Here is a 12,432-nt window from a genome sequence, read left to right as displayed (position 1 = left end):
TTGACCTATACCATACTATGCCTTTCTGGCTAATAAAGCTTAATAAGTATGCTATACAGTTAGTTGACATCTATGCAAAGTTATAATTTATACTGAAGAAACTTAATATGTGTTTTTATTTGTTTTTTTAAAAACTACTTATTAATCTTTTAATTGCTATTGAAATAGTTTAAGATATTAAAGAATAGAAACAAAACCAAAACACACTAGAATGGGAATTCTGGGGTATTTTGTAGTGTGATTTTAAACTTGGCAAGCATCTGAAAAGTAAGAATTTTTTTAATTGTCAAATTTCCAATAAGCTTTGTTTTTATTTTTCTTAACACAGGAAACTTGGCTGAGTAAGAAAATATCCAATGGTAGGCGTAGGGATTTAAAAGGGATGTAAATCTCTATTAAAGTTAAGATACCTCTAATTTTGCATGAATACATTTTGTTGCTAAGTGAAAAGAGATAATTTATATATATAGTATAGGGATCTATTGTGAACCTGCAAAAAACAAAGATAAAGATTATTTCTTTATATTTATCCTTTGTTTGTTTCCCACAAGCAACCCATATATATGGAGTAGATATAAATATATCTACTCCATAGATCTGAGACAGCTATATATATTCCATAGATAAGAGACAAATCAATCAAGTACATTTGCAAAAAGAAATTCTAAAAATCCAGGAAAATATGGGAATTTCTCTTTTCACAGTTCTGTTAACATTCTCATATAAAATTATGGCAAAATTTAGTAGTATTTGAAAGTGATATAGATAATTTATTTGGTGCTGTGTAAAATCACTAGTTTTTAAAACTTATTTCTTCTTCATCACATAGCCAGATAGAAATGGAGTTAAATTATTTGAAATGTGTTTTAATTTTCCATGTATTTTAAAGTTGAAGTTTACTGGCTACTTTGTTGCATGAAGTAAAGTATATTTGCAATATTGTAAATATATACATATTTTTCATGCATAAACAGATAATTTAAGAACTCAAGCTAAAATGATTCCTCTATGGGACCAGGACCCTCTCTTATGACTGCATATATTATATTAATTCACTGATCAAGAAGTTTGAATAATGTTCTAGTGTTCCAGTTTTTGTATTTTTTTATTCTGCAGTCTTAGGTTTCAACTTCAATTATTTAGGGAAAATCTAGTCAAAGACCTTTATGTAATAATTTTATGGAATAAGAAATGGAAAGTGAAATCATGACAAATTATGTACTAATACCCATTTACCTTACATCTGAGAAGCAGCATTAAAATTTCTTAGCCAAAAAGAATATCTCCATGTCCTTACGGACACAAATATCAGTGTTGTAGAAGCAGCATAGGCAAAAATTTCTTCCTAATTTTGGAATACTTTGTAAGGCTTTAAAAGGCAAAGAGCGTGAAGAGTTATTTGAATTTGTGTGTTTACGAATGCATTCAGATGTACAAGTGGACGCGAGATGTCTGGGACAGTTTCACTACATGGTTTTATAGCTTGATGTTGGAGACTGGGAGATGATGCTGTATGAAACATCTCTAAATTTTGCGTAGGATGGCATTTTCCAGTGTCGTGAGTGTAAGCCAATTAATGAACAGTGATGAATGTTGGTTACATTTAATATGTCTTCTAAGGAGTACAATATTAAACATTTAATACCTAAAAGGAATGTTTCAGGCTTGTCCACACATGCCTCCAACTCCCCTCCAAAAGACGACACTACAGAAAGATCTCATCAGGTCCTAAAGGCCTTAAAAATAAATGCAGTGCTTCAGGAGAACACACACTAAAACTGGAATGACCCTGAGAGGATTAACATGGTCCCTGAGCAAGGATGGTGTGTATTAATATGTCCTTCAAGTGTCTCATATGTTTAAACACGAGGCAGTTTTTTTTAAAGGCTTAATTCTGTCAACAGTCAAAAAAATTTTTAGGTAGCAAATAAGACATCTCCAAAGCCAGTCACATCTGTGAAAAAAACATTTTTTTTTTTTTACCAAATTTGTATATTGTAAATATATGCACTTCAGTACAAAAGTAATCATGAGATTATTAACTTTAAATTATGACTCCCAGAAATAAATAATTAATAGACAGACAAATAATAGATTATCTCAGGTGTGACAGGGCGGCGAGAGGACAGTTTTTTTATTAAATGAAAGATGAACCAAAAACTTTTATTGGAAGTAAAATAAGATAGATTTTAGTCATATAATAACATTCTTAGACTTCTGACTCTACTCTACGCTTAAATTCCTTGTCTTTGTTACAGGAACTTGATAAAGAGACCAAAGTCATTGTTTGCTTAAAGTTTTGTAGTCCTATGAAATAGCTCCAAACAACTAACCTCTAAATAACAAATATTTCATTTTTTTCTACTGTATGCTAAGGAAGAGAGAAAAACCTAATATTCATTGAAGTTACCTGGTACCTGCTGTTATACCCTTTACATGTATTATTTATTTGGTTTTAGAGACATTCCTAAGGTACTAAAATTAAAATTTTGATCATGTTGCAATATTTCCAAGTCACTATTGAAAATATGGCAGACATTCAAATTAGAGATAGATTTTAGGGATTAAATATTCAAAAGGCAAAAATATATTTTATTTACTGAAAAAAGAAATTATGAATACGGTTTGCATTTGACCAAATCTTCTAATCCTGGGCTTGGTTTGTGTTGCAATAGCAGTGTTTGTCAGCAGGATAAGGTAATTGCTGTAGATAATGTTTGAGAAAAACTTTTATTTTAACAACAGAAAATAGTAGCTACACATTCCCAAAGGCTATATTCTAAAATTTTATTTTACAGAATATTTACATATTTTAATATTAAATACAAAAAAGTAGGGGTTCAAAGTCTGATGTAAGTGATAAAGTCAAGCAAACTCTATAAAGTATTTAATATTTGGAAAATCCTTTGAGGAATGACTGTTCATATAAAGAACTGATGTTCCTAGTCCATTTTCTACTTTCCCGATCTTCGTGGTTCCCTGGGTATTGCCAAATGGACATTTTCCATACAATTAAATGCACAGATTCCATAACTTGGCTCTGTTTTTACTTTCCTTTCTTCATACTTATTTCACTTGGGTTGATGTTTGTTTTCAGCTTATTTCCTCATTCTCTGTGTTGAACCAATTTTTCTAAAAGTCCACTTTTTCTACGAACTTCCAAATGACAAAATGAAAATGTTTTTAACTAAGGTCAGGAAGAGGTTCACAGAAATCCTGCCATGGTTTCAGGAGTAGTTAACAATTCAGACAGGAGCACCAATAAAAAGAACTGCCAGTGGAGAGCCCAGGTTCCTGAGTCCATTTTCTTCTATCACATGTAAGCTAATACTCACTGATAAACCACTAAATGCCAGGAAGCACATGAAGCATCTGAGACAATGCAATGAGCTGCCAGAGACTGGCAACACAAGAGCAGTTGCAAATATGGGTGTTGTGTGACCAGGATAAAATATCACAGTGTGTGCCTAATTTTTTTTCCAATCTGATTCCTATGCACAAGCCAGCCAAATGAGACTAAAACACCAAGAAAATAATAGCAAAGACAAAAATGTCAGATACTTATTAACTTGTAGATGAATGTATAGACTCTTTCTAAATAGAAATGACCCCATTCAATGACTTATAGATGGACAATGTCAGATTCAATATTGTAAACATATTAACAAGATTTTTTTCAATAAAATAGGGATAAGTAACAGGAATAGAAAGGAAAAATGAAGAGTTTATGGTGTGTGAGAGATACCTGTTTTAGTAAAACCCTGAGTGTATTAAAAGTAAATCTGTTCTTTTTTGAGTGGCATTTTCCTCTTATTATTTATTATTATTTACCATGAGACATATTATTATTTACCTTAAGACATTTAAGCCTCTTATATGGTCACATCTTAAGTTTTTATCTGCAAGGATTAAGTATATTGTTATAGCTAAATACTAAGCATTCAAGAAAACCGTATTGCATATTTCAGTAGTCAAATTACGTTGAAAACAAAGTTTGTAATGGGGTATCTGCTTATTTCGTTTCAGTCATTTTCTCTCTTCCTTTAAGAGAGCACTTTCTTTTTGCGTACAGCAATGCACTTTTAAAAATCTGCCTTGTAGTTTTATTGTTGACTATACTGTTCTGTAGTGTTCATATCCCATATTTCTATACTCTATCAAACCCTAATGAGAAACTTCCTGGGGTAAGATACTAATCTGTTTTCAGTGTTATGTTTCTTAGTTTCTAATACAGTGTCTTATATACATATATTGAGCATGCAACAATTATTTGAGTGCATACTATAAGCAGGCACTGTGATAAACCAAGGGGCTATAGATAAGAATAGCACAGAAAATACTTTTTCTTACATTGCATACGAGATACTTAGAAAGCAGCATACTGTGGATTCAGCACTTAATTTTGTAATTAGATCTAGATTCAGATCTTACAAGGTCTTTCTGTTGCAGTTTATTCATCCGTAGAAAAATGAATAGCTCTTACCAATGGCACCCCAACTCCAGTACTCTTGCCTGGAAAATCCCATGGACGGAGGAGCCTGGTGGGCTGCAGTCCACGGGGTCGCTGAGGGTTGGACACGACTGAGCGACTTCACTTTCACTTTTCTCTTTCAGGCATTGGAGAAGGAAATGGCAACCCACTCCAGTGTTCTCTCCTGGAGAATCCCAGGGACGGGGGAGCCTGGTGGGCTGCCGTCTACTGGGTCACAGAGAGTCGGACACGACTGAAGCGACTTAGCAGCAGCAGCAGCAGGGCTCCCTGGTAGCTCAGCTGGTGAAGAATCTGCCTGTAATGCAGGAGACCCGATTCGATTCCTGGGTTGAGAAGAACCCTTGGTGAACAGATAGGCTACAGATTAAAGTAAATCTCTCTAGTATTCTTGGGCTTCCCTTGTGGCTCAGATGGCAAAGAATCTATGTGCATCGTGGAGACCTGGGTTGGGAAGATCCCCTGGAGGAGGGCCTGGCAACCCACTCCAGTATTCTTGAAGGGGCTTCCCTGATATCTCAGGTGGTAAAGAATCCGCCTGCAATGCAGGCGACACTGGTTCAATTCCTGGGTTGGGAAAGTCTCTTGGAGAAGGGAAAGGCTACCCACTCCAGTATTCTGGCCTGGAGAATTCCATGGACGGTATAGTCCATGTGGTCCCAAAGATTTGGACATGACTGAGTGACTTTCACTTTCACTTGCCCAAGAGGTTTGTTGCAGGTGCCAAATCATTTTATTAAAGTAAATCTCTTAATATGTTGTTGGGTTGTATGAAGTTTATAATAGACAGAAGCTATTTATTATTTAACGTGTGTTAAATTGTATCACTTTATTTTTTCATGCTATTAAAAATAGCATAGCACACATTGCTATGGCTACATGTTTAGGCATATATATACAGGGCCATTGGGTGAAATATTTATGGTATAACATTGTCTTATTAATGAAACCTATACCACATATCTCCTCATTGATTTTGGTGAGATAAACTTTTATAAGTTTCTTCTGAGGGATTTCCCAATATTTAACTTTGTGAATTTTGCTATGTTTATGTTTAAAAGCTCTGTGATCACTGAGAAATATTGTCATTTATATTTTCATCTTTCCTAAAAATATATTCATTTTATAAATTTGAATCCTCTTTTACCTTTTTGTTGTTCAGTTGCTAAGTCGTGTCCAACTCTGTGACCCCACAGACTGTAGCGTGTCAGGCTTCTCTTTCCTTCACAATTTCCTGGAGTTTCCTCAAACTCATGTCCATTGACTCACTGATGCTGTCCAACTATCTTATCCTCCTTTACTCTAAGTTCATACTAACTTAAAGTGTAAGATAAGGATACAATTGAAGGGCTATTTTCCAAGAAGCCATGTATCTCAAAATTATTTGATAATTATTACATCTGCTCATGTAAATTTCATAATATATTCATGATTGTAAAGTTTATAACTCCTGGGAATAAGAATTATACTGTTACTTAAATTATGCTATTGCTTATGTTGTAAGCATATATAGAGACCTAACTGCTTATTTCTTTCGATGGGAACTTTTTTTTTTTGGTGAGCAAATATGTCTTAAATATCAATATATACCTCAGTAATTTTAGATTCAAATATCCCATTCTTCAAGTTTTAAATGTTATTTATCATTACCCTGTTGTGCATTTTTAGGTAAAAGTTTCCAGGGATGTATCTGTGAGCAGTCTATGTTCTCAATCCTGCAGATCTAAGCACAGATGTCTGTTCTGTTACCCCAGCATATCAAATACTTTGTTCTTGGTCAAAATATCCTTGTGCCATGATATTTTTACTCTCAAAACTTTGTTCTCATTTTACATTGCATTCTGGGCACTCTGAATTAAGTAGAACCTAAAACCAGTATGACTTTATTTTTACTTTTTGTGAATTTTTTCTTTAAATTCAAAAACTCTGCCAAGTGTATTCTAAGTCACTTCATTTGTGTGTGTGTGTGTGAGGGTGAGTGAGTGGCAGGTTAAGGAAATCTGTTGACTCATAAACCTGGGTAATGCCTCTTGTTTTCTTTATTTTTGCAGTCTCTTAAAAAGGGTTCTCTTAATGAGTGATTGTTTAGCTTCAATTGTTATAATTTATTCCCAATGGCTGTTGATTATTTATTTTGTCATTTTTTCTTCTATAGTTTCTACTATTATTATTATATTTTTCTTTATATCTAGATATCTGTAATCTTTATTAATGATTGCATTTTCTACAAGGCCAATTATGTTCTTTACTATAACTGAAGCCGACTTTAATTTTTCCATGTGGTATCTTTTTCTTTACCATGTTCTTTTTATATACTTGCCAGCAACATTTAGAATTCAACATTCTCCCTATTTTCTTATTTTCCCCATTTTATATGTATTTGACATGTTTATGGCATACTGTTTTCTTAAGGAAAAACTATATTTATTAGCTTAAGATCAATGCTGTTTTTTATCCTTGAATGAGGTAAAGCCTAACACTGATGATATTTGCAAAGGACATTATTCTCTTCTATGGATATCACTTTCTTTTGTTTCTAGAATCTCATAATCTCTTTACTGCTCTCTTCAGTAATACATATCTTCTCGAGGCAAATTCCAGGACCAAGCAAACCTTTAAATAGCCTAGTTATGCAAAAGTTATGCAGAATATTGTCCTGTGTCTCCTGCCCTTTACTCTAAATAATAGAAGATGAATTAGTTCCTAGCTAATTGTAAATACTCTATATATTTTCAAAATGAATTATCCTCAGGCATTAGCAGTAGTCTACTTATTTCTGCTTTTTCCTTGCAATGATCCTTGAAATTCTTCATCAATTTTCAATCCTCCACAAGGGAAAGTTGTGGACTTCTGTAGACTAATGATAGATAATGACAAGGTTAAGAGGGTAGTCCTGACCAACTCTGGAATGAGAACTAGGAGTTAAGAGTGACCTCAGACTTTCTCATTGGCTCCTTGAATTAAAATCTTTATTGGATGTTATGTTGATGGATAAGATCTTTCTTTCTGTATAATAGCATTCTTATTTCATATAATCAGACATAAGTTAGTTCCTAATCATTTATTAGCTGGCTAATATGTAACCTTTCATCTTGGAGACTTAAATGTATTTCATCAGTATTTGTGGTTTCATCGGCTACTACAATTTATTTTTCTGTGTTTTCATGAGTATATCAAAGGTCTGGCACAGGTAGGCAGCTGTCATCTGAAAGTTACACCATGACTTTCTAACACAGATTTCAGCGTCTTTAATAATAATTGGTAATGGCCTTTACTGCCTGTTGATACATTTGCTTTAATGATTAAGATTTATCATGATATTAAAAACTCTCAAGTAAGGAAAAATTTAATGTAATCCCCTTTCAGAAAATTTCACATGACTTGAATAGCTGATGATATGCCTTTAAAAAAAAATCTGAGAAAATAATTTTTCCTGAACTTTTGAGAAATATAACTTGAAAGAAAAGTAGACTTTTGTTTTAAAATTCATATTTTTTATGATTATGGAACAAATTTTATGCAACTATATAGAAAATATGAAATTCCAATTTAGAATTCCATCATGAAACTACATCATTCTAATTTCTCCATGCCACGGTTTGTTAATATTCCTCAAAGTCCCAGGATGCAACTATAAGACTGCATTCAAGTCTATGAACATGAGGCAATCATGCTCAGCAGAGTATAACAATAATTATAATAGAGATTAAATAAAAATAATTAGAAAAAGTTCATCTAGTTTTGATGTATTAATTATTCTGACCCTGTTCTATTCAGAGTCTAATTATCTGGTTCAGTGAAAATGCCAAGATTTCTACGACTCATAAAAATTACATTCAAGTAATTATGTCAGCAAACTAAACAGTATTCATTTACCATGCCTTTTTATGCACACATTTGAATATGCTTTTTTAACTGTTTTTGCTCTTTGTTCCTATTCATGGGAAATAATACCTGTAGAGAAATTTGAAAGTCAGTTGCACTCTGAGTGTAATGTGCAATTCTTGCCGATATTCTTCTTTTGTAAGACTGCTGTAAGTCTCATATAACCTTTGTTTAAAAAACATGAATTAAAGTTCACTCTTCAGTTGTTTCAAAGAAACCTTTAAAACCTGTAGCTGTAGTTAAAAAAAAATTTTTTAAGCAGTAATACAAAGCATCTCCTTGAAAGTTTCTTACCTTTGGTAGCTCAGAAACAAAGTAGGCCTCCAGAGTTACTTTTCTACCTTTATTTCTTTTAAAGACATATAATGGTATCCTATAAACGAGTCTGGATTTAGAAAAATGTGTGTGTGTCTATAATACTGGTATCTTAATCTCATCAACTAAGTTTTAATATAGTTAAATATTTCAAATCACTGAGCAGTTTTAAGCTACGAAAAGCTTTCCATTTGTATGGCCCAGTTAGGAATTCCTTAATGCTCACAGCTAAGTAACTTCATATAACAAAGACACAGAATTACACTGGTGAGGAAATCAATATCTGTTCCATTCCTTTTAATCTCTTTTACTATCTTGGTAAAGTATTCCATAGACATTTTAAGCAAAAATTTGTTGCTGGAAGTATTCAGATTGTTGCTTTGCTTCTGTTTCCTTCTTTGTATGAATAGACAAACAGAAGATTGGTTGAAAATATAACCTTCAGTTGAATTCATATTGGGAAGAATATGCTAATGGTTAAGGTTTGAACTCTTTCCCTGGTGTTCTAGCAATAAGACATATCTATGATACACACAAATATGTTTGTAGTTATGGCCTATTTGTTAAAGGGGGAACTACATCTATCTTGATTCTCGGTTTATTTTCAGGAACTATAAATTAATTCCAAAACTTAGCCAGGATAGGAAGGGGCAGAAGAATCAAGGAAAGTTATTAAAATGGATGGAGCTGAAGTGAGACTAAGATGAGAAGAAGGCAGTAAAAAAATTTACATAAAATACACTCACAACCATGGCAAGGCTACCACGGCTTTGTATTCATTGAACATAGCTGAGGGGCTTCCCTGATGGCTCAGGGGGTAAAAATTCTGCCTGTAAGGCAAGGAGACACAGGAGATGCAGGTTTGATCCCTGGGTCAGGAAAATTCCACTGGAGGAGGAAATGTCAACATACCCCAGTATCCTTGCCTGAAAAACCCCATGGACAGAGAAGCCTGGCAGGCTACAATCCAAAGTGTCTCAAAGAACGGGACATGACTGAGCAACTAAATGTACGCACACACATAATTAGGTAAAAATGGAAGTGAGGTTAGTGATGGAGCTGGTGCTGAAGACAAGTGGCCCAAAGACATGACTCCTTCGTGTTTTATATTCATAGAAATGACCCGGCTAGGACCTCCACAATAGAATTTTTTCATAGTCTCTACTTTTAAGCATACATTGAAGTGTTTGTCAATGCTAATATTAATAAGATATCATGAGAACCAATAAACTTTACAGAGAAAATGTCCTTTGAATTTGTGAGCTGTACTCAGTATCCTAACTTGTTCTGAAATACCAGACATTGAAAATGAAACAGTAAAATTTTATAAGTAGCAATCAGCATCTAGGCTTTAAGTAGAACAAGGACCCAAGGTTTTCACATGTTCAGATAATCGCATATACAGAGTATGTCACTTTCCCCCTATTCTTGAACTAGCAGAAGGTTTAGAAGTAAGTAACTAGCTGTTTTATGTTTTGATGTGTGTCTCATTTTGACACCTGTTAAGTTTTCCCCTTGAACACGTTGCTCGTTACTGCTGTGATACAGAGAATAAGATAATAATAGGAATCTATGCTTGCAATTCACCATCTAAATACATGGACCTAACAGACAAGGTTGTGAATAGGTTTTGGCAAAGGCTTCAGTGGAAGGAAAGCTCATCTTACCTGGTTTGGGTAACCCATCTTTCCACATGCTGCACCCTCCTCATCCAACCTTATTCTTCTGGGTTGAACAGAATTCCCCAAGGTTGCCTTTACAGTATTCTTCCCTGCCTTTCAATCAGCTGCTCAACTGATGGACGCGTGTGGGATATCTTGGGGTAATTTCTGGTGACACTGGAAAGACAGCTCTGGGGTCAATCTCCACCCATTCAATTTATCCGCAGTGTTTTCATCTTCCAGTGTCTCCTTACCCGCCCTTGGAACTTGACCTGGGGGGCTAGAACCCTATCAGGAGTCTCTTTTAACCTGAGTTCTAGACGCACCCTGTTGGTCTCCTTCCTTCACTCTCGGTGAAGTGCTATCATTTTGGAGCCAGAAATATTGCCATACACTGTCGAGTGTAGAAATTAAACTATAGAGTCAGACTGCTTGCTTTCAAATCTTTTTCTTCACAGCTTGATGACCTAGAGCAAATTACTGAACCCCTATTGTCTGCAGTGTTCCTTGTCTCATAGGTTGTTTGAGATTAAATAAATATGTGAATATATGTGAAACAAAGAAAAGCTCTTGGCAAACAGTTGGCATGATGTAAGTTTTAGCCATAAAATGACAATACCATTTTATATAAAAAGGTTACTATAAATTGTTTTTGTCATTCCCTACTTGTAATTTATATTATATATACCAAGCCCCAAATTTTCTTTGTTTGGCTCTTGATACTCAAGCAAATTATTTAGAAGTCCTTAGTTTTTCTTCTCTGTCAAATGTGTGGCATTTGCAAATGAAAAGCATTCATATTTCAAATTGTTACCCCTCTTACATATTTTAAAACTTACTGAGAAGTTCAGTAGTTTGTTAGTTAGTTTAGGCTACATCTACAATTCACCCAAGGCAGGAGGCGGCACTGAATCAGGTTTGAATGGTCTATATTTTATGCAAATACATATGAAAAACCAAAAAACCCAGTCTACAAATTATACATTTTCATGTATAAATCTGTGCAATGTAAATGCTTAATAACATAGACAAAGAAGTTTTTATGCATGCTCAATTGTTTCTGACTCTTTGAAACACATGGGTTTTCCCAGCAAGAATACTGGAATGGGTTACCATTTCCTACTCCATGGATGGCGTGATCTTTCCCATCCAGGAATGGAACTGCGTCTCTAATGTTCTCAGGGATCAAACCCTGTCTCTGGCAGGTGGATTCTTTACCAATGAGTCACTGGGGAAACCCAGAAAAATAAATCTTCATGACTATTAATAAAATAGGAGCTTCCCCGTCTTGAAATCTGTTAACATGCACTGTACAATATTTTTTAGGGACTTTCTTTTGCAGGATCTCAGTGACTTTTACTCCTTTATAGAGTAGACCTTATCTTCATCATGCAAACACTAAAACTGATACTTGGAGGCGGTAGATGATTCTAAGTGAGTAGTAAGTAACAGCAAAATTTAAATTCATGTTTTCTTCCCTGGGGCCCATCAACAGATTAATGGATTAAAAATATGTGGCATGTGTATACAGAGTAATATTGCTTAGCCATGAGAAGGAAGGTTATCCTGCCATTTGTGACTTGGATGGACCTTAAGCATGTCATGCTGTCTGAGATAAGTCCAACACTGTATGATGTCACTAATATGTGAAATTGACCAATGTCAAACCTCGAAAAAAAAAAAAAAAACAGAAAGTAAAAGCGTGACTACCAGGGGATGGGGATGGAGAGATAAGTCTAGAAACTTGTAACAAGTATTAAATAAACCATAGAAATATAATGTACAGTATCTTGGATATGTGTAGCGTTGGTGGTATAGTGGTGAGCATAGCTGCCTTCCAAGCAGTTGACCTGGGTTCGATTCCTGGCCAACGCAGTGGGCCGACCTTTTGGGATTCCCTGGTGGCTCAGACGGTAAAGTGTCTGCCTGCAATGTGGGAGACCTGGGTTCAGTCCCTGGGTTGGGAAGATCCCCTGGAGAAGGAAATGGCAGCCCACTCCAGTGTTCTTGCCTGGAAAATTCCACGGACTGAGGAGCCTGGTAGGCTACAGTCCATGGGGTCACAAAGAGTCGGACACGACT

The 12,432-nt window shown here is 34.8% G+C and overlaps 1 non-coding gene and 1 pseudogene across 1 annotated transcript; both read left to right on the top strand.

The window, feature by feature from the left end:
• The first annotated feature begins 1,752 nt into the window (after nt 1-1,752).
• LOC128058980 (uncharacterized) lies at nt 1,753-1,852 on the top strand (annotated as a pseudogene).
• Nucleotides 1,853-12,153: 10,301 nt separating this feature from the next.
• TRNAG-UCC (transfer RNA glycine (anticodon UCC)) lies at nt 12,154-12,225 on the top strand. Its single transcript has one exon. It is a non-coding gene; the product is annotated as a tRNA-Gly (tRNA).
• Nucleotides 12,226-12,432: the final 207 nt, after the last annotated feature.

The sequence above is a fragment of the Budorcas taxicolor genome, chromosome 13 (assembly GCF_023091745.1).
Source record: "Budorcas taxicolor isolate Tak-1 chromosome 13, Takin1.1, whole genome shotgun sequence".
NCBI lineage: Eukaryota > Metazoa > Chordata > Mammalia > Artiodactyla > Bovidae > Budorcas > Budorcas taxicolor.
The sequence above is the reverse complement of the archived record's forward strand: the minus strand, read 5'-3'. Positions and strand labels throughout refer to the sequence as shown.